Source organism: Esox lucius, chromosome 8 (genome assembly GCF_011004845.1).
Source record: "Esox lucius isolate fEsoLuc1 chromosome 8, fEsoLuc1.pri, whole genome shotgun sequence".
Classification (NCBI taxonomy): domain Eukaryota; kingdom Metazoa; phylum Chordata; class Actinopteri; order Esociformes; family Esocidae; genus Esox; species Esox lucius.
The window spans coordinates 2,415,812-2,437,474 of record NC_047576.1 but is presented as its reverse complement, the minus strand read 5'-3'; the positions used below and the strand labels follow the sequence as shown (position 1 = coordinate 2,437,474).

Genomic DNA, 21,663 nt, shown 5'->3' with positions numbered 1-21,663 from the left:
GCTCATGAACCCTCATGTTTTTATTCCGGACACAGTAGCAGTGCATAAAGGGCCTTGTTGACAAAATCAAAGACAATCACTTAAGGTCCAACAATGCTCTGCTGTGACATGCTTTATTAGTTACCGGGTCGAATTACCTGAGGGCCACATAGCCAGGGCACAAACAGCAGGCCGAGACACACTACAAAAACCTAGCATGCTAACTCGCTATACGGCAGCATAGCAAACCAAAACAAAGCGACTGACGACTGCAGATCTCCATTAATGCACAGCCAAAGGAGAATAGTGACGGCGGCGGTGGGAAATCACAGGAATATTTGTTTAAGTATGTCCGCCCTCTCTTCCTGACAAACCACGCCCCTTGACACGCAGGTCACAACCCACCAAACAGACTGACAGATTAATAATCTGATTGGCAGAGGGTTGTTTGGCAGTGCCCCTCCAGTATGTCCCCTGGCAGGGGCTCAGCCATGGCTGGTGATGAGTGAACCGGCGGGCGGCCATCTTGGGCAGAATGGGATTAGCAGCACCCTGACGTGTCAGCAGAGAGCTTGGCTTTGGTTGGCGGAGCTGGAGCCAAACGGTTCCCCTCCATCTACATCTCTCCCTTTGTTGTTTAATGGAGCACCCGAGGAGAAAGAGACAGGGTTCAAATTCATTAGCCCACCTCTTTATCTCAATGCTAACGACAGCTAGCCACTCGTCTGTCCCTTCCGTCTGCTCGTCCTTCAGGCTCTCTGTCTGGCTGGCTATCTGTCACTCTCTCTGTCTCTCTGTCTTCATCCTGCTGTCCTTCATCTCCCCGGGGCAGGTCCCATAATCCGGCTGTTGCCCCATTCAGGCCTGCTTTTGTTTCCCCTTCTGTCCCACGTCTTTCTCTCTGCCCCGTTGCAACTTCAGACTGAGGGGTTTGCAGTGACTAATGTCACGGGTGGGACACATTTCCTCCCCACATCCCTGCAAGGGAGGCCCGGGGAGACCCCGGGGCAGTCGCTCAGTCAGAATGGGTAACATCAGTAGCAAAGGGGTGTCCCACCCAAACGTCACATCTCCAACCCCTGTGCTGTGTTCGTGTTTAATAGAACGTCCCACCCAAACGTCACGTCTCCAACCCCTTGTGCTGTGTTCGTGTTTAATGGAACGTCTAAAACTCCATTTCCTGCCTCACAAACTATCTTATGTACTCCTTCATGTACGGCAGGGCCTCTACCTCTCCTGACACACCCACAGGCCCTAATCCACCCGTGCCCCCTGCGCGAGGCCTTTATTTGTTGACTCTATCACCTCAAATCAGCCGGCAAATAGACAGCACGAGATAACGGCCCCATCGGTTTTCTTGTAAACGTTTCCTCCCTGTTCACTGCGAGGCACATCCCTGCAGACAAAACCAGTGGCCTCCTTTCCTCAACGAGCCGTCGCTTAATGGTGACTAAAGACAAGGTCGCAGACAGCGCTGAGACAACGCCCGGGTGGTGCTCCAGAAACTTCAAAAGCCGACGAATTCCAGGGATTACGAGGAGGTGTCATTAGTCGTTTTCTCTAATCTTGACACTGGGAAGGAGAGGGAGTACGACTGGGGGCCTCAATCAGCTACTCAGCTGCCACAAATCCTCGTATTTATTTTTATTTTTTGTGTGTAAAGCGGTTTACAGTCGGAGACAATCTCCCTATTACAAAAAAATAAAGCCAGAGAGAATGAGAGAAAAAAAAGCCCTAATGTTTGTCACATAATAAATAAAATAAGAATAATACAAAGCCTATATATCAACCCCTCCTTCTGGTCCCAATAATCTCCAGAGCGCAGTTACTTTCTGATTGCTAGGTTGTCGTACTTCGGAGGCTATCACTTTTTAATCAGGATTATCTTAACCGACACACAAGAGTTGATTCATCTGTTAGCCCTGTCATTCTACCCGCCCCAATTACGTCTAGCCACAGCAGCGGATATGTGCAAGTGCTGAACATTCAGGGGTGAGGAGAAAGGGAGATGAGACCAGAGAGGAATAGGTTGTGTCTGTGTGTATTTGTGTGTGTGTCTGCGCACACACAGGTAGCATCAGATTCACCTTTGCCTTCATCTCTCCTGCGATGCTAAAGGTCACCTCCAAACAACCAAGCTTACTCCACAACATATGTGTGTGTGGGGAAAAAAAAGATATCCTTGTAAAAAATTTAACAGAGGTTTTGTCTTCGACCTGCCTTGCAAGATGTACCTGTTTTCTAGAGTGATGCACGTGACACGTCAAATGCGCAATGAAAGCAGAGGCATACCAAATGCATCTTGCCTCGATCGCTCTCCCTCGTTTAAACATGCCTCTGGTCCAATGTAATTTGGGCCTCCAGACCGAGCCTTTCGAGAAACCGAAGATGCACACAGATTTTCACGCCAAAAAACGTCATTGTTTGACCACGTCGTAAATACATTGTTGCGACTGGAGATTTGTTGCGAATATGGAATGATCAAAATAAATGGTTTGGCACGGAGCTGGCCGTTAAAGTGATGGAAAGTCATCTGTATGTGTATGGACTCAAGCCAGAGAAGACACCAGAAGGACAGCGTGCCTTCTGGTACCACCATTTGGACTTGTTAGTGGCCCACCAGAGGGTTAGTGGCCCACCAGGGGGTTCCTGGACAGCCATGCTATCTGTCATAACCAGAAACATATCCCCAGAAGCCCAGTGCACTGAGATGAACAAATGACTTGACAGGAAGGTACTTAGTCCAGGTTAACCCTGACGAGACTTGAGTGATGCAACACAACAGCCGGGATAGTGTAGCCCCTCCACTTCCTACGCTTTCTGTCTCTCTCTCTCTCTCTCTCTCTCTCTCTCTCTGTCTCTCTCTCTCTGTCTCTCTCTCTCTGTCTCTCTCGCTCACTATCTTTTACCCTCAGCCACCCCTTTCCCAGAGGCCCGTGTTTCCATTTTTGCACTACACACAATTACTTGTATCCATCAATTATCTGCCGACTCCCATCGGTCGCTCCCCCTTTTTTGCTGTGACAACGCTCCCCCCCACCCCCCCAACCAGCTGAGAGTCCCCCCAGCCCCATTCTCCGCTTCCTCTAACAGATGTCTGCCGGTTTGGGGCAGAGCGACGACAAAAGAATGGGCCGGGGCCTACCCATCTTACCCCAGGCTTTCTGTTCGGACACAAAAGCCAGAGGATTAACAGCTTTTAGCACATGAAAACCCTCATCTCCCTCCGTTTCTCCTCACAGCCACTTCTCCCCTCTGGGCTTGTTCAGCTCCTATGGACACAAAATGAAACATCCCCTCTGTGATGTGCGGTGAGGTCAATGGCTGGCTATACTCAAATGCCATTTTCACTCACAAATGAACAGTGATCAAGTTTACCGCACAACAGACAACTCCCACCACCCATTTACATTGGCAAACCAAAATTAAGGACCTCTTTTCACCACAGGTAAACACAGCATCTCTGTATGATACATCAGCGACAGGGAGTGAAATTAACACTCAACACCCACCAAATGTGGGTTCATTTTGCTAACGGGTAAATTGGACTTTTCCAGACACTTTGGCGGGTAGCCAACGAGCATACAGGAACTTTTTTTATTGTAGAAAAAAAAAAAGAATCTTGCTAAATCTATTAACATACACAAACACCACAATGTCAATGAATGACTTGTATTTTGACAGACTAATCTCATCCCGAGACCATGCTTGTTTTGGGTACATAACATTGCATAGTTGAAAGACGCATGCTTTACAAGAGTACATAGGCTATTTTCAAATTGTCTGATAGAAGAATGATTGTGGGTGTGTGTCTGAGAGGGAGAAAGGGAGACAGTGCTGGAGAGAGACAGAGTAGTGTGTGTGTGTGTGTGTGTGTGTGTGTGATAAAGAATGTGCATGTGAGACACAGTAGGTAGGCTGGTGTTTGATACAGGAAGGCTAAAAAGTTTTTTGTGTTTTCTCATTTCCTGCCCAATGATATCAGCAAATACAAGGTTGTCAGCAGTAGCCCATAACAGTGTAAAGTTAAACTCCATCTGTTATAATGAGCAGAGGAGTGCTATCTAACCAGATGTTTTTGTTTAGCACATGCACAGAACGGATCAAACATAGCAACAGGTGTTGGGATCGGGGCAAAAAGAACTCTAACGGCACTAGGTATAATGACAGTTGGCAGGTTTTCATTATTAACATTTTTACTGTGAAAGAATTCCTCTGAAAATATGCAAATGTTCTGTGCGTAAGCAGGCTCATGCATTTTCTGTAATTTATGCAGTCATTTTTAGTGGGAAATGTTGGCTGGTAAAAATCCAAGAGGCTGGTAATTTCTTTCCAAAAAGGTAATTTTATCCCCTGTAGATGATGACTGCATAGACACACACACACAAACACACGCACACACACATACACATACAGCAATTGTGGCCATCCACAATATATAGGTGTAGGTGACACAAAAGACCAAAATAGCGACCACAAAAATAGCACACTTGACTCACTTTGTACCTAGCAAGCGACACTCCAAGCCATGTCACAGACATTTAATGTCTTCTACTTGAAGACATTACAGCGTTCAGGATGTCATGAAAATGTGATCATGCCAGAATGCCTGAAAATGTACAGCAAACTTTTTGGGTCATTATAACTTAACAGCTGATCAGCTCTGCAGTGCACTGAGATAGGATGAAGGTATTAGCTTCAAATTCTCTGTTGTGAATGTGTTGACAGGAAATGATGGAGCCCGTCACTTTAATTTTGCACATGTACAATGAACCAGTTATTCTCTTGTTCATTTAACTATGACCTGCTAGTTGTTAAGGAGCACTGGTGAGGCTAGCTAATGTCTACAGCGCTAGCTAGCCTCACTCTCATGCCTAAATCTCTTCTGTCTAGAGTGCTAGCAAGCTCCCCTCCTAAGCCTGAAGCCCTTTTGGCATCTGACACTTCTGAAGAATGCCTGACTGGTGCTTACCAGCAAATGTACACACACAAACATTAACAGTTTTTATAGCTCTGAAATGCTAAGGGCTAAACACTATTTACTCTGAATGGTATGTAATTTATATGCAAAGTATGGTCACTTGTCTGCATTCTAGGAAACCTCAAACATTGCTATGGTGTATTTAAAGTTAGACATTGTGCCAGTGTTTATTTAAAGTTAGACATGGTGCAGTTATTTCAGTCTTTTTAGTTATCAATTTACTCAATCTTTAGACAACAGTGCTGCTGCAACAGAGCTTGGCTTTGTGCAATCACAGAACTTAGAGGTAGCCTAAATAGTCAATTAATAAAGTAGTTTTATTATTTAATACATTTAAAAAGTGACCTAAATGACTGTCATACAGGTCTGTCATATTAACTTTCTTCTTCTTTTAAATATAAATAATATTTAGGGTACCTATAACTATTACCATTTGCACATAACAGTACACAGTCGTCCAGAGATGATATTAAATAACACATATTTAGGCTATGTCTGATTTCCATTAAACCCAAATTCTGCAGAGAGTTCTTCACTGTTTCCAAAAAACAATCTTCTTTCCATGAATTCCGCTGCATTAAGTTGTAGGTCGTATAAAAAACACAGGTTAAGAATAAACAGGGATAAATAATGTTATACCGTCCCATACAACATTAACCCATGTTGTAACTGAGATATCTAAGGAAATCTCACATCATCTACACGTTTCATGTATACATTCATCCAAGCACTTCTAATGGAGAACTTTGACTTCCAAGCCAATGGCCCAGAGAGACATGTCAGTGAATGCGCTGTGGGCCCTCGCTGGACAATAAATGGCTATATGAATGAGGCATTGGTGGCTATCCACAACCTCCAAGGGGTCATAATTCTGGATAGGGTGTCATTTTTCTACAGAACCTGTTTTTTTTTAGGACACCCCAAGGGAAAGGCTCCATCAATCTGGGGACGCCAGCTGGTAATCACACTTAACAAGCTGGAGAAAGGCCCAGTGGCAGAATCAGAGGGACATGAGCGAGAGAGAAAAGCCCAACAGCCTGGCTTATCCCAGACGGAGTGTTAATTACAACCTCTCCATGAAACACCAGTTCACATTAACTCTATAACCATAAAGACGGAGGACAGGGGGCTGTGTGGGGATTAGTCAGAATGGGCTTCAAACAAGGTCATGCCCCTCGCCTCCTCCCCAAAGTGAATTAGGAATCATCGAAGCATCATCATCGTGTCATCATCATCATCATCCAAATGAAGAGAGAAAATTAGTGGTGCAAACCCAGGTCTCAACCCGAACCCACGTTTCTGGGGCAGCGGAAGGATTTATAGACACCAGGAAGACACCAGAAAGTAGGGGCACTCACAGCGGGGACTGAGCTTCAGCTACATCTGTCCACTAACGGGGTCACAAGAAAACAACAGAGAGAGGCATGAGACTTGAGCCTCCAGGCTGAACTCAGGCGTGCAGCCAAGTGTGAGATGGACGACAACGTCAAACGAGACGGATCAAGCCTGTCACTGTTACCGATTACCTTGTATCGGGCCCCAAACCCCTTAAAGCGGGTGCTGCAAGTTTTGGGGCACCCTTTGCTCTTGAAACGGGGGGACTACAGTTACAATTAGTCCAGGAACCAAAAGAAAGAAGGCACAGTTGAAACCCTCCTCCTTTCATCCCAAACAAACTAAACTCAACAGCAGGTGAAGAGCAAACCGATGTAGCACTGCGGACAGATTAAGACGAATGAGCACAATTAGTGGATGAAAGCCGGATGCTGCTGCCTACTAATCTCTCCATCCCTCTCTCTTTCTCTCCAAAACATCTCCATCCCTCTCTTTCTCTCTTATAAACTTCACTTTATCCCTCTCTTAATCTAAAAACATCTCCATCCCTCTCTTTCTATCTAAAACATATCTCAATGCCTATATCTTTGTCTCTAAAAATATCTCTTAATACCTCTCTACCTCTAAAAAATTGTTTCTCTATTCCTCTCTCCTCTCTGATAACATCTCTCCATCCTTTCCTCTCTCCTCTCTGATAACATCTCTCCATCCTTTCCTCTCTCCTCTCTGATAACATCTCTCCATCCTTTTCTGTCTCCTCTCTGATAACACAATATTCTTCTGGCTAAGGTTGCCTGTTACCATGGTGTCTGAGTTGCACGGCTAATTGGATAACCCCTGATATTACCTAAACAGATTTAATTTGGTTTCAAATGCAATCAGTGTGAAACTGTCTGGTATGACTTACCAAAATAGAAAAGCACTTAGGCTTAGTACTACATGAAATTGTCAGTAAAATAATTTTCAACTTCATTCAACTGAGTGGAGTGGCATACTAAACAAACTAAACATGCTTCAAACTGTGAAGCAGAAAGTGAAAAATGTTAAGTAAATGCTAGCCCCTTAAGTGAAATAATGTACTATTTACTCTGAAGACTTGAGCGAAGAATCGCCTGCTTTGATCATTTTCAAAAAAGTAGAAAAATACACCATACTGATAAAAGAAAGGAAATAAGAAAACAGCTTGAAAAGCAATAATTGTGAGGAAATGGATTTCAAACCCCTTGGGAGGACACCTACAAAGACCGTTGTACTAAAATCATATCCGGACACATTTCAATTAAAAAAAAATTCTTCCAAGTGAGAAATAAAAACTCAATTGCTTCAGGGAAATCAAACTTTATAAACAGAGCTTAAAAAGAGTTTTAGGATTAAATGTGTTCATCACTGACTAACTTATTTCCATTATAGCTCCTCACAGGCTGTCAGTCATAAATGCATTGATTTGTGGTTTTATCTGAAGGCAGACATAAAGCCAATGACATCCTCCATTCACAGTTAACGGCCTCAGCCTGCTGGGCTGGCAGCATTCCTCTTGTATTTCCTTTGCTTGCTTTTCGAGCATCTGACAGTGATTAGTGGTGATAAATTGTTCAATTAAAGTTATATTAAGAATGCTGGACATAGCTGACGTGAGCCCGTTGGTATACGGCGGTGTTGTCCAAATTCCTCCAAAGGACACGTTTCTTCTGACCCCTGACAAACGCGGGGAATTCATCATTACCAACGCGTTTATTTAACTCCAAGATGTAATATTTAGTATCTGATACAATATAGTGATTATTGACAAGAGAGAAAACAATAATAGTCAAAGCCATGTTGTTTTCAGTTAAGATAGACCTCACTACACGTATTTCGTGAACCAATTATCTCGAGCCTTAGACTAAACGGTAGGTGACAGAGTGTATTCTATGGCAATATATTCCAAGCATACAGTTTTTAACGTAGGGCTGTTGTTCAACATGGGCTAGGCTATTGATAGATTATATTTCGTTATATTCCTACGGGCCTACATCACACAGAATTATTGTCTTCCCTATTCCGGTGTAAATTAACTGCGAATTTATTCAAAAGGAAGATAACGTTGCCTCAGGTAAGATTTTAAAGGTGCTTAGATGCAAAATCAAAACCAATTGTGATTCAAATTCGATTCATCCTACATAAAACAGGATCACTCAGCGCTGCCTGTGGGCAACTGAACCGTGTCCAAAACTTTCCAGCACAGAATGCATCATCAGAAGTTCACCGCCTACTCACTGCTTTATTGAACTGATGTTATATAATAACGAAAACAAGAGCTACGGCATAGCTTCAGTATTTCTTCGAGCTATTTACTGATATGAAATATCCCTAGATCTCTCAAGACCAATGATATCTCCTCAAATCATGAATCAATAGTTACTACTATAACAGTGATTGCAAATAAATCTCCTTAAAAACCAGTGGAAAAGCACATATCCCTAGGGCAAAAGCGTTTCGATACGGTCAACAAAAAGAGCGCATCTAACTAGCATACACAGAAGCTCTGGACCAAAAATAGTAGATTTAAGAATTCGACTTCATTCTACAAATTCTATCTCGTTATATAGGCTTGGCAACATAATGCAACAGTCTACCTTTATCTGTATCAAATTGACTGCTTTGAGAATTAAAGGGCTGAGAAAGTAATTGCTTCGTTAAAAAAGGAATACCTTAAACTTTGGCTGAAAATAATAGACTTCGGTTATAATAAACCTTTTTCTAATTTTGCGATATAGGCATGCAAAACGTTTTCGTTTCGTCAAGTTAGACAAAGGCATATGCAAGTAACGGTAACCTACGTGGGAAAATTTTTTCAAGCGTATGTATTTTATAGTTGTGTCGAAGAAATACTTTGGAATGTGTTCTAATTTCGGCAAAACGCTTGAATGTCAATAATTAAACATAAGGCACTTACTTTGGTGGTGTGAGATGTCTTTTTTTAAACTGCCCCCCTCCGAGAAATAAGTTTATGGGGGGCAGACGTGGGGGCACCTTAAAATGCTGTTTCCCTTCCAAAGAGGCTTATGTTGCATCCATGCAATAAAAGTGTAGAATAATCCGAAATGTTATTTGGGTAAAAACGTAGTCACTTCACTGAGCAAACCACTGCTGCATTCTTGTTTTTGCAAGTCGATATTCCGTTTTCAAATCATTCGCATGCTGTCGATCGCCATAAAAGAACAAAAGTTTGAACGCGAACCGTGATTTTTCAAATGCGTATGCCTATCTTTTTGTTGCTGTGGTTTATCTCCACGTCCCAGGTTTGGATTATTTTCTTCCTAAATCCACCTCTTTGACTAGGGGTGCAAAGCGGGTGCCAACTGCCGAGTGCCCCCCTAGTCGAGTTTTACCCCCCTCCCGCGCGCACAAACACACACACACGCACGCACACACAACACACACAAAAAGACGAAGTACTGCCTCCTCTCAGCGCTCACGTGACCGCTCGCTTGTGAATGACAGTGGGCTACAGAGTAGAAACAGATGAGGAGGCTGGGGTCGCACGTTATTTGAAACCCAGCGGGTCGACCCAACGGAGAAATGGGGGGAGGGTGGGTTACCCGTGTAACGTAGAAACGGTGAGCTTAAATTAGCAAATGTCCTTACCTTTGTTCTCAAAGACCCAACTGTGTTCTTTCACGCTACGATAAGCTAAGACAGTAGGCTGCCGTCTGTAACGTCTGTCCATTCTAAAACAGCGGTTTTGTTCTCAATTTTAAAAACATCAACTGTTTAACCATTCATTTAATGAAACATTACAGAAACTACAGTGCGTTTCTCAAAATCATAATATTAAAAAAATGTTGGCAAAATTGTTATTAGCATTGCCGGATTTGTGTAGGCTATATATGTTCATATGTTGCTTGGTGTAAAATGTTTCATTTATTTTATATTGTCAAATATATATATATTTGTGTATGTCTGTCAGATATATATATATATTTCCCAAGTGCAAATGTCCTCCATCAGACCCATTTTAAATGCAAAGGCTATAATGTTTAAAAAGCCTATAAATAAATGACAGCTTCCTAAAAGGCTTTGATGAAATGTGATGATTTAATAGTGTAATTCAAATCGGTCAGTACATAAAACACAGTTAAACCTTTTTATTTTTATTTTTTTTACCAGTGGGGCCTGTAGTTTTTCCTGATCTGGTAACATAATTAGTTAAAACGAGGGACTTTCCCTGGATTCATCTGTTGTAAAAACATTTTATATGCTACCATGGGATTTTTTTCAAATCAGGTCACAGAACAACAACTTGGGAAGGATAGTATGAATACCTTATCAAACTCCAGCAACTGTGTAAATCTCCTTGTTCAAAGAAAACGACATGATTGGAAAAGTAAACCTGAAAAGTCACTTTTCAGTAGTAAACCTGAACACTACAAGCCAAATCTGATCCCATTGATATTTTTTCACAAAAAATGGACCATAAATGTATGTTAACACTTTCATTACCCTGGCCAGAGGGACATAATATGACAGACTAGCATTTTTCATAGTTTAGCTTACACAATTCATAATTTTTTTGGGACCATGAGATAATTTTGTTTGGGGCCTTGCTACCGTTACCATTGTCATTATTAATATTGTGTTGGGGCCCCCTGGAGGAATACAATTTCCAAATTGATGGAAAAACCTCTGTATCATTTCGGGTGGATAGCAAAAATAGGAAGACAAACCAAAATCTGACAGAATCTACTGAGTGTTCTGTAGGTTTAACAACAAAGTCCCAATGTGACCAACACTAAGACACTATGGCCTATATGAATCTTCTCTCTTGCATGTAATACATGCTGTCAAATCAGTAGCCTAATGTTTGGAGATCTGATACATTCATGTAAGAGTTTTTGCTTGTGACTGTCGGGAGAGATGTGTCATCGTGCTTTCTGAACGAAATAAGACTGCCGGAGCAAAGTGGAGCCTGGGGATGCAGCAGATTTTAAAAGGACATCACAAACTCACTCCCACCCTGTAACCAAACTAGCCAGTAAATTAGCTAGTCATGCTGCATAGCCCGTTAACTAGAGCCAGATTGTAATTAAGAAAAATAATATATAAAATAAGGTTATGGGTATTTTGGTGGGTAAAGGAATACTGGCCATCACCTGGATGTTATAGTGACACGCGAATCAGCTAATGTAATGGTCATTGGAGTGACCGTATTATTGGTGTGAGTGTCAAGATCACTGGTGTTTTACAGTGAGTTACTCACTGTTTCACAGTCAATGACACAGCTGTATAACTATGTCACCTACAATCGCTACATTTTCCATGGCAAGACGTTGGCTGAATCTCAAATCGCATGCTACATACTGCGTACTACAGGTACATATTTCGTGGGTGATGGTGAAGTACGTACTGTGTAGTACATTGTAAGCTAGTACGCCAGTAATGGGATTGATTGGGAAATACTACCTCGTCATAAATGTGACAACATTAGATTATTTTGTTGCCCATTAACATTACAACAAGTTTGACTATATACAGTGTGGCAAAAAATATTTTGTCACCCACCAATTGCGCAAGTTCTCCCACTTAAAAAGATGACAGAGGCCTGAAATTTTCATGATAGGTACACTTCAACTATGAGAGACAAAATTAAGAGAAAAACCCCCAGAAAATCTCATTGTAGGAGTTTCAATGAATTTATTGGTCAATTATGCTGGAAAATAAGTATCTGGTCAATAACAAAAGTTAATCTCAATACTTTGTTATATACCCTTTGTTGGCAATGATAGAGGTCAAACGTTTTCTGTAAGTCTTCACAAGGTTTTCACACACAGTTGCTGGTATTTTGGCCCATTGCTCCATGCAGATCTCTTCTAGAGCAGTGATGTTTTGGGGCTGTCACTGGGCAACACAGACTTTCAACTCCCTCTAAAGATTTTCTATGGGGTTGAGATCTGGTGACTGGTTGGCCACTCCAGGACCTTGAAATGCTTCTTACGAAGCTACTCCTTTGTTGTCCGGGCGGTGTGTTTGGGATCATTGTCATGCTGAAAGACCCACTCTGGAGACCCACGTTTCATCTTCAATGCCCTTGCTGATGGAAGGAGGTTTTCACTCAAAATCTCATGATACATGGCCCCATTCATTCTTTCCTTTACACGATCAGTCGTCCTGGTCCCTTTGCAGAAAAACAGCCCCAAAGCATGATGTTTCTACCCCATGCTTCACAGTAGGTTGGGTGTTCTTTGGATGCAACTCAGCATTCTTTCTCCTCCAAACACGACGAATTTTTACCAAAAAGTTATATTTTGGTTTCATCTAACCATATGACATTCTCCCAATCCTCTTCTGGACCATCCAAAAGCTCTCTAGCAAACCTCAGACGGACCTGGACATGTATTGGCTTAAGCAGGGGGACACGTCTGGCACTGCAGGATTGGAGTCCCTGGCGTCGTAGTGTGTCACTGATGGTAGCCTTTGTTACTTTGGTCCCACCTCTCTGCAGGTCATTCACTATGTCCCCCCGTGTGGTTCTGGCATTTTTGCTCACCGTTCTTGTGATCATTTTAAAGCTGTTATACTTCCACCACAAATAGCATCTATGAACTGTATGGCTTTTGCCACATTTTAACAGTAACACTAGCAAGGGATTGTGGTCTATATTACCCCAAAAAGCATGCACGGGCGCATACTTAAAAAATCCACCAGGTCCGGGTGGATACTTTCAGAATTCATTGATCAGCCTTGTTTTGCAGGCCAGGTGTGTTCACATAGCCTCCACCTCGTAAACGCAACCTTTTGTTTGTTGTGTGGCAAAGTGCCAAATCTGTGAATCTCATTGACAGATTCAGTTGCCACATCGCCTGCAGAAGCATTCTAAGGAGAAGAGATGGAGAAATTGGGCGTAAGTTTGTTAATCGTGACATTAATCGAAATCATTCTAAAAACGTTTTATTTAACTGCAGGCTAAATCAGACAGGGTTCAAAAGTGCTGAGGCAAATGCAGCCTCGCCACACGTTTCTTTTGGCGGCCTTACACAGATTTCGGCTCCGTCCAAGTATATTACAGTTAAACACCTTCAAATCTAATTATATTACACCACTGTTGATAAGTCTTTAGGCTGTTGCCAACAATAGATTAGACAAGAGAATACAATATGGATTGGTTTAGGACGCCAGTTTGGGAGGAGCACCAAAAAGGGGCCCTTTCAATTTGAGTGTGTATTTCTGTGATGGGGTTTTAAAGGGCCACTGATCATAATGGTTTAAGACAGGCCCCTGATGACCCTTTACTATGTTACCCTCCATGACAAACACCCAATACGAGCAGCCTTATGCCCCTCCCCCACTGCTCAAATCGCCGCCCTTTGTTTTGAACGCAGTGTGATGTGTACATACCCTCAGAGGGGAAAAGAAAAGGGCGGTCTAATCAATTTGGACCCTATGAGGGAAAAAAACAAACATTTGGTGTGATGTTATGTAGATTTCACCCTCCCAGGCCTCTTTATTCACCGTTGCCTAATTTAATCAGGCCAATAAATCTTTGAGAGCCGCACACCGCTTTTCCACTGGTGGCGTGGGGTTTAACATGGTACATTTAACTGGGGCTAGGGAAATGCAGGTTAGTGCGCGGAAGGATAAAGGGGCACTTACAGCTTTGACATGTGCAATCCATAACAGAGTAATGAAACTACTACACTGGGTTCTCTTATCTCTCTCTCACCCTCTATCTTTCCATCCCCACCCCCCCCCTCCATTGTTTTTGTTGAACGTTCACAAAAGCCGTGTAACTGCATGCGAGACATGCCACTGGAGTCGTTAACGAAAAAGGAAGACATGTGGTTTAAGAGTGAGGATGACTTAACTGTTTGTTTCTCAGCACTAAATCATCGGACGGGGGCTTTCTTCCACACAACCTGGGAAGATGATATCACAATAACTATCATTTTAAACAGGTTCCTGTGTGGAACCTGGTCCTGAACTAAAGTGCATTTTCGATGGAAAGTCAGCAGACATCTGGGTCTGGGCAGTTGGCACTATATTGATTATACTATGGAACTATCCAGGATATGCTTTCCAACATCAGATGAGGTCGTGTTTCAAAATGTCAAATAGTCAGCACACTGTAGTTTCTCAGGTCCCACACCACCACCCCAACGCCAACACCTCTGACAGAAATACCCCATCAGTCACAAGTTACCCTGGAGGGACAGGCACTTACCAAAATGGCAGGAAACAGCAGACAGTCTCCTTTCCCTTAAAAAATACAATTAAAAACAAATACACACAGCTGTTCAGAGGGAGCAACAGCGGCGACTGGCAAATTTAGTTAACTTTTCAGTTCCTCCTCGAACGCTATTTCCTCCCACTCTGATGGAGTGATTGTCAGGTAGGTCAGGGAGAAGAAGGTCTCCTGTACAAAGCACATTTATTTCCAGCCAGACGTCCCCTAAGGGTAACCTCTCCTCGACACTTACCACTCAAATATATTCTCATCTTTCTGACAGAAATTCACGTCTTTCATCTCAGCAGATGGACGCAAACACAGAAAGCTGAGAACTGTCTGGCTCTCTGTCATAATATAAAGCAGCATGTGCTTGCTTGCACGCACGCACACACACACACACACACACACACACACACGCACACACACACAAACACAAGCCCTATTTGGTTTACAAAGAGAGAGAGGAAAAGAGAATAGGTAAAGAGCGAGAGAAAGACAAACGCATTAACGACAGAGGAAGAGGTGAAAAAGAGAGGGAGACTAGCAGGAAGAGAGACAGACTTATAGCTATTAGAGAGGAACGATGCTTCACTTATCTCCACTGCGATATAGATCTACGAAGGCCTTGGCTGGAGATTATGAATTCATTACTTTGATACAAAAGCAACGGATGGGTTTGCACGTGTTGTGTTTGTGTATGTATGTGTGTCTGAGGGGAGATGTTCATTTGAGGCAGCTTTGTTAGTAATACTGAGGAGTCATATTGAGCGTGGGTCTAAAGCCAGGCACACCATGTCGATGTAGATAGTATGACTGACGGATGTCTAGAACCCCAGACCCCTTCATGTTAGCAAGGGCGACCCCACACACTGTAATTGATCCGCATTGAGAGTACATGATAGATGGGTGTACTATTATACATGATCTGGGGCTTCAAAGAACCCACCACAACTAGTAAGAGCTTTGGTCTGTGGAGGAAATGGGACCTTCCCTCCAGGGATTATAATTGGTTGACAATAAACAACAGACACAATACTAGATAGAATAAAGAAAGAATATAGGGATTATTACTGTTTGATAATAAACAAAAGACACATTACTAGATTACAGGAAGCTATTAGCCTCGTGCATTTCCATAAGCAATTCCGCTCTGTTTTTCTGTCTCAATGACTCACCCTCTCTCTCTCTCTCTCCCTCTTCCCCTACCTCTCCCTTCCACACTTTTCCAGTTGAACCTAACTGACACTTGCCAGTGTGTGAATACCACAGAGAAATCCAGAGGTGGAGTGAACGATGGAGAAAAAGAGAGAGGGAGTGAGAGATCGAGACAGAGAGAGAGAACGTGAATAGTCAGCTTTCCCACACCTCTGTGAGAGGACAACTGTGTCATGAGAGATGACTGACTGGTTCCTTGGCTGGCTGGGTTCTGCCTGCTCCTTAGCTGGCGGGTTCTGACTGGCTCCTTAGCTGACTGGGTTCTGACTGGCTCCTTAGCTGACTGGGTTCTGACTGGCTCCTTAGCTGGCGGGTTCTGACTGGCTCCTTAGCTGACTGGGTTCTGACTGGCTCCTTAGCTGGCTGGCTCTGACTGGCTCCTTAGCTGGCTGGCTCTGACTGGATCCTTAGCTGGCTGGCTCTGACTGGCTCCTTAGCTGGCTGGCTCTGACTGGATCCTTAGCTGGCTGGCTCTGACTAGCTCCTTAGCTGGCTGGCTCTGACTGGATCCTTAGCTGGCTGGCTCTGACTGGATCCTTAGCTGGGTGGCTCTGGCTGGCTCTGACTGGTTCCTTAGCTGGCTGGCTCTGACTGGATCCTTAGCTGGGTGGCTCTGGCTGGCTCTGACTGGTTCCTTAGCTGGCTGGCTCTGGCTGGCTGGCTCTGACTGGATCCTTAGCTGGCTGGCTCTGGCTGCGTCTTCCTTATTTGGTGCAGTGTAGACGTTGTATCAAGGAGCTGTAGCACTCTGTTTACACATGGGGGTCACAGGGTCAGCAAATACAGTCTGTTGCCTCAGCAGAGCAAACATAGCGCTGCCCGCCGTGGACACTGACTGAGGCATTCTGGGGAACTCTACTGTCACACTTCCACTGGCCGACTAAAGTGGACAAAGGCTGTGCATACCTTTTTGGGTGCCGGCTCAAGTCTATGTGAGAAGGAGGCATGTTTGAATGTAAATGTGTTCACGGTTCAAGCGTGTACATACAAGCATTGTCATACATGCTGATATCCACATTCTAATAAGGACTCTCTCCAACGCCTAGCTCCAGGGCAACCTCATTCAGTCGTATCCTGTCTGGACAGGCAGTTGATTACGGGTGGCAAAACCTACGTAAGGGTTTCAAATAGAGAAAACAGACAAGTTGGTATGGAATTGATATGAAAAAAATATGGAAGCAAAATTTTCTTTTTTTCCGACTGAATTTAAAGTTAGGGTTAAAGTTAGGGTTAAAGTTAGGGTTAAAGTTAGGGTTAAGGCATAACAATGTTTTTTGGGGATAGGGAAATCTCAGCAATGGGCCAGGTTTATGAACTGGCGTCTGGGTCATCGAGTGACAACCCAACGGAAAGGCCTCCGTGAAAACAAAATGGTCGCCTGAGAGAGCAAACTTCCAAGTGAGCCTGGTTAAGACCGCGGCTCGGGCCGGGGAGAGAATGGATTCAGCCCACACAGCACTGTGCTCTCAACCAGGGCTAAGTGAGGCTGGCAAGGCCAAGCCTACAGGCCATTCACTGTGCCTGTCCCTGGATTAGCAGGCTGGGCCCCGGGGCAGCGCATAGCTAGTCCCGCTGTATTAATAAATCGCTGGACGATAGCATCTCAAAACTACCTCTAACAGGCTCCCCATCACGGCGACCGGATCTCTTGTGTCAATGTCGGGAAAAGACGTGTGAAACTACCCTGGTATGGCCTGAGAATGTGGCTTGGTGGTGTGAAATCTACGGCTCACACGTGTTTACGTGAGATAGGCAGCTGCCTGAAAAGGTTTTCATTAGCAAAATGAATGGTTGGATAGAATAGAATAACCGTTGTAAATACTGTCTGATTTCCAGAATGGCACACAAAGCCATTAAAAACAGACAAACTAACAAACTTCTGCCTTGTAATGATTACAAATATTCCCGAACAACAGAAATGATCCTCTTTTTAAAATGCGCCACACTACTTAGGCAGGGTCTTCATTACCAGTGGGGTAAACATCTGAAAAGAAAAGTCGCCTTTTGATTCCCAAATACCGTGAAATTATATACGCCGGCGTAATCAAATTCATTACCTCGAGACTCAAGGTTAATTTGCATTTCTTTAAATACAGCTGTAAATAATTGGAGCATTCATAATTGAATAATGGTAATTTATTGCCTGATTCAATATTTTTTCCATGACATGCATTACGAGGTACATGGGGAGTAACGTGCACACGGTAGCTGAGTGCACGGCCGAGAGCGCACGGGGTGGCCAGAGGGCCCCTTGAACAGACTGACACAACATGGCCGCAATGCAAACACCCACTGGAAGACAGTGCCCAACACCCACTGGAAGACAGTGCCAAACACCCACTGGAAGACTGTGCACAACACCCACAGGAAGACTGTGCCCAACACCCACAGGAAGACAGTGCCCAACACCCACTGGAAGACAGTGCCAAACACCCACTGGAAGACAGTGCCCAACACCCACAGGAAGACTGTGCCCAACACCCACTGGAAGACTGTGCCCAACACCCACAGGAAGACTGTGCCCAACACCCACTGGAAGACAGTGCCCAACACCCACTGGAAGACTGTGCCCAACACCCACTGGAAGACTGTGCCCAACACCCACAGGAAGACTGTGCCCAACACCCACTGGAAGACAGTGCCAAACACCCACTGGAAGACTGTGCCCAACACCCACAGGAAGACTGTGCCCAACACCCACAGGAAGACAGTGCCAAACACCCACAGGAAGACTGTGCCCAACACCCACAGGAAGACTGTGCCCAACACCCACAGGAAGACTGTGCCCAACACCCACTGGAAGACAATGCCCAACACCCACAGGAAGACTGTGCCCAACACCCACAGGAAGACTGTGCCCAACACCCACAGGAAGACTGTGCCCAACACCCACTGGAAGACAGTGCCAAACACCCACAGGAAGACTGTGCCCAACACCCACTGGAAGACAGTGCCAAACACCCACAGGAAGACTGTGCCCAACACCCACTGGAAGACAGTGCCAAACACCCACTGGAAGACTGTGCCCAACACCCACTGGAAGACAGTGCCAAACACCCACTGGAAGACAGTGCCGCCGACCACTGGGCTTCTAGCTGTAAAGAATTATAGGGCTGTTTAATTATGCTCCTAACATGCCAGAGCCCTTACAAGCACTGTTGCTCCACACAGGTAGTGTATATCAATAGTCCAGCCCACCCAATGGTAGATAGTAGTACTAGCTTGTTCGGGTGAATAGACCTTAAGGAACTGCCCATCCAAGCCTGGTCTAAGCACTAAGCAGTTAAACCCCCCAAACCCATACTACCAGCTCTGTATGTATATATATATAGATACATATATACACATATATATACACACACACACACACACACACCCCTCCATCCCCGTCTCTCCACCAGAGGGGTCCTGCTGCTCCGCAAGGGGCCAGATGTGGCACTCCTCGGCTCTCCACTTTCACAGATAAATGAAGCGGGTCATTGAGGACCTTGGTACCACATTCCTCAATATGCCGAATGCAGCTGTTAATATTGCTGCTTGTGCCCCTCAAGGCAGCCCTGCAGAGAAGGGTCCGCTTAGCGTGCGCCGTGAAGCCTTCTGTCTGGCTCAAGGCTCCCTACACAAGCACTGGTGATGACACTTGCTTACGGGGACGGACATCCATTTTCGGTGGTCTTTTTTTTCCCCTGGCGCTTCTGTAACCTGTTAACACATCCGCCTGTAGCCTTGAACGTGGTCAGTGTGACACTGGGATTACTATTATCAGCGTAAAAAACTATTAATGTGCAGTAGTCAGGTGAAGTGGAGTCGAAGCCACTGAGTCTGAATTAAAAAACACAGATAGCTGACTAATGTCCAGATGTCGAATCTTGTGACAACAGAGAAGTAGCATGTGGCAACAGAGAATTATAATTATTTGGATATTACAATTAATAGTATTTTTTTTGGCATATATTCACACATTTATTGTTAGGTAAAATCAAATCTGACATTTTGAAGTAAAAATTGTAAACTTCAGATGGCCCTCTAAACAGAGGCGTTGCTAGAATCACAATACATTAGAAACCCGCTGAGGTGAGATTTCTGTGCCATGTGTATTTCATGGAAATCCCTAAAAGAAGCTTGTTGTGATGCTGCGTGCAGTCGTATTCGTAGCCACCATCTTACGGGTTTCTAATGTTCGGCCTAGATTGGTTTGTAACATCTCTCTGCAACCCAAAATATTCCAAAACAGATTCATTATTTTTCCACACCAAATCATCCCTAGTCTCTATCTCATTGTCCACTGGGTTAATTTTCTTCATCGATCCTCTTCCTCTCCCTAACAGCAAGCCCTACTCCGCACTGTTCTTTCACCGTGCGCTCCACGCCACATCTTCAATGTTTCTGATTGGTTAGAATTCGCTGTTCAGAGTGCCCGCACAGCTAAAATCGTTTCCCCCGACCCGTGTGTGTTGTTACTATATTGGGTTCTGGCTATTACTTCCGTTTAGTTATGGAGCCATCACGGAATTGGGATATTTTAAGAATACTCACTTTAACTCACTGTCCCATAAAATGGGATGAATGAGAGGCGTGATCAGAACAATGTATTGTATTGTTTGATTCCTCATCGTCTAATAATAGCAATAGGCACGGGAAGATGTGTTGTAAGAGCACTTGTAGATATGTGTTGACTGGCACGATCCGCCCCTTCAGTTGCCACACTCCAACATTTAGACTGATAATATGAAGTATTATTTATAAGTAGGCAAATGGATTCTAAAATCAACTCCTAATAAATTGTATACAAATATGAATATGATAATAGCCAAGATGGCACACCAGTAAAAATAAATATTTTGACTGAGTGTTAAAATAAGATAAAAAGCCAAAATCACAGCTTTCTGCGGTTTAGAAATTGCACATGTTCAAATAGCGATTTTGAAAATGATTTTGATTAATCGTGCAGCCCTGCTCTTCAGGTGCACTTCTTATACTGCTCTTAGAGTGATGATTCAAAATAATTATCGAACATCCATAACCGCCGGAATCAGATGGCAACAGTGACTCGGCCTGTAACCGATGCTCTCGACCAGGGGTGTCCAAACTATTCCACGGAGGGCCGTGTGTCTGCAGGTTTTCGCTCTCTCCTTGTACTTGATTGACTAATTAGGTTACTAAATGGTTAGTTTCTACCCTCACCTGGTTGTGTAGGTGTGAACTGGGAACCAATTTATAGGAAAAACCAAAAACTTGCAGACACACGGCCCTCCGTGGAATGGTTTGGACACCCTTGCTCTCGATGTTCCAACACAAAATGCCCACGTTCCTAATAGTCCACAGTTGATCTGCTGCTTGAATGGCACACAGAGAACCCAAAACACTTGTTTTTTAATCAACTATATCATATTTTTTGGGGAATCTAATGCATGATCGGAATTACAGATGAACAGATCAGGGGCATTTTTTGTATTATTACTTTTTTGTAAAAAATTTAATTAAAATAATTTGCGATCCGGGGCTGTTCATAAAAGTCCCGAGGCCATAGTCCCAGACGTCCAGTCCTAATGAGGCAAATGCCTCTAAATCTTGACTTAACTGCGAGTCGGCATTTCCTACGAGTCAGTGTTTCCTGCAAATTAAGATACAACGCCTGTACTAGTAGCCCTCCAACCGAGGCAGATGAAAACAGGGAGCAGTGAGCTACACGGGGCAAACAATGCTTGTCAGCATTAACATGCTCGGACAGGTAGATGATGGCTTTCCCTCTGTTGGCCACTGCTGTCAATACAGATGGAGCAGACGGGGGAGAAGTGGCGAGACCCTGTAAAGTCTTACTGCTAGCACACACATCTGCTAGTGTGGAGGCAACTGGGTTGAAGGTTGGTTAGCGGAGATGCTGCTCCTACAAGTGCTAATGCTACTACTGGTGTGAAAGCTGCTAATGCTATTGTACTGCATGTGCTAA

The 21,663-nt window shown here is 44.0% G+C and overlaps 1 protein-coding gene across 23 annotated transcripts in view; it reads right to left on the bottom strand.

Moving 5' to 3' along the window:
* The window catches only part of ptprsa (protein tyrosine phosphatase receptor type Sa), a 237,838-nt gene that overhangs the window by 177,034 nt on the left and 39,141 nt on the right, over positions 1-21,663 (bottom strand). For 12 of the 23 annotated variants that reach the window (XM_029121675.2, XM_029121679.2, XM_029121687.2 and 9 more), the window contains exon 1: positions 9,231-9,701. The exons of 3 other annotated variants lie outside the window; for them this stretch is intronic. The gene's annotated coding sequence lies outside the window, so the exon portion shown is untranslated. Of the gene's footprint in view, positions 1-9,230; positions 9,702-21,663 lie in introns of those variants that run through there. 8 more of the 23 variants (XM_029121688.2, XM_029121689.2, XM_029121691.2 and 5 more) reach the window with 3 other exon arrangements.